This window comes from Phaethon lepturus, unplaced genomic scaffold (genome assembly GCF_000687285.1).
Source record: "Phaethon lepturus isolate BGI_N335 unplaced genomic scaffold, ASM68728v1 scaffold8559, whole genome shotgun sequence".
Classification (NCBI taxonomy): Eukaryota; Metazoa; Chordata; class Aves; order Phaethontiformes; family Phaethontidae; genus Phaethon; species Phaethon lepturus.
Window position 1 is genome coordinate 14,807 of NW_010565485.1, and position 1,831 is coordinate 16,637.

The following is a 1,831-nucleotide window of genomic DNA, read 5'->3' on the forward strand; positions in this document are numbered from 1 at the left end:
GGCAGACTTGATGACATTTACTGGGGAGACAGCGCTGAAGGGAGACAAAGTCACAAGGAAAGCAGAAGGCTTTAGGAAGGAGCAAAGCAAATGCAATTTAAAAGGACCAAAGAACTTCCACAAAAAGTATAAGAAATGAAGAAGAATACAGAAAATTCTCCCAGGCATAAAAAGATGATGCTGGAGAAACAGAAAGTAAGAACCAGAGCAGGACTAGGATGTTATTAGCTCTGTTTTATTGAGTGTTTGGCCCATCCAGCATTCTGCCCTGTGAGTCACTAATAGCTTGTTTCCCTCCCTAGACTCTGCTCCTTAGAATAGTTTAAAACAGCCTCTTTTTTTCATTCTGAAAAGCTGACAGATCTTGCACTCATACAGCTGAAAGTCCATAAAAATTCAAAACAGTAATCTTAGAGCAAAAAACAATATTACAGTAGTGAAGCACTGTGCCTCCACAGGCAGCAGCTGCAGGAATAGGGTCTAATTTTCACTCTGATCAGCTCTTCAGCTGAGCATTTTCACATGCCTGTGGTCTCATTTTGTGCAATAACTGAGCGATAACAAATGAAAACTATGGAGAAGCTTCATATTATTAATTATGTAGTTATTTTATCATTACTTAGAGCATATATAACAGGAGGACATATACACAGACTGAAACAATTATAAATTACTCAGCTGAAACCACACTTACCAAAATGCCCAAGCAAATTACGCTTTCTTTCATATGGTTTTGAGCCTTGTATCTTATTTGTTCATAAAGATATCATAGAATCGTAAATGGTTTGGCTTCAAAGAGATCTTTAAAGGTCATTTAGTTCCAACCCCCCTGCCATGGGCTGGAACACCTTCCACTAGACCAGGTTGCTCAAAGCCCCATCCAACCTGGCCTTGAACACTTCCAGGAATGGGGCATCCACAGCTTCTCTGGGCAACTTGTTCCAGTGCCTCACCACCCCCATAGTGAAGAATTTCTTCCTTTTATCTAATCTAAATTTACCCTCTTTCAGTTTAAAACCACTACCCCTTGTCCTATCACTACATGCCCTTGTAAAAAGTCCCTTTCCAGCTTTCTTGTAGGCCCCCTTTAGGTACTGGCAGGCTGCTATAAGGTCTTCCAGAGCCTTCTCTTCTCCAGGCTGAGCAACCCCAACGGTCTCAGCCTGTCTTCATAGGAGAGGTGCTCCAGCCCTCTGATCATCTTTGTGTCTCTCCTCTGGACTTGCTCCAACAGGTCCATGTCCTTATGTTGGGGGCCCCAGAGCTGAACACAGTACTCCAGGTGGGGTCTCACCAGATCAGAGTAGAGAGGAAGAATCACCTCCCTCAACCTGCTGGTCACAGTTCTTTTGATGCAGCCCAGGATACAGTTGGCTTTCTGGGCTGCAAGCACACGTTACCAGGTCATATTGAGCTTCTGATCAACCAACACCCCCAAGACCTTCTCCTCAGGGCTGCTCTCAGTCCATTCTTCCCCCAGCCTCTATTTGTGTTTGGGATTGCCCCGACCCATGTGCAGGACCTTGCACTTGGCCTTGTTGAACTTCATGAGGTTCACACAGGCCCACCTCTCAAGCCTGTCAAGGTGCCTCTGGATGGCGTCCCTTTCCTCTAGTGTGTCGACTGCACATGCAGCTTGGTGGTGTTGACAAACTTGCTGAGGGTGCACTCAATCCCACTGTCCATCTTGCTGACTAAGATGTTAAACAGATCCAGTCCTAATACCAATCCCTGAGGAACGCCACTCATCACTGGTCTCCACTTGGACATTGAGCCGTTGACCGCAACTCTTTGGGTGTGATCATCCAGCCAATTCCTTATCCACCAAGCG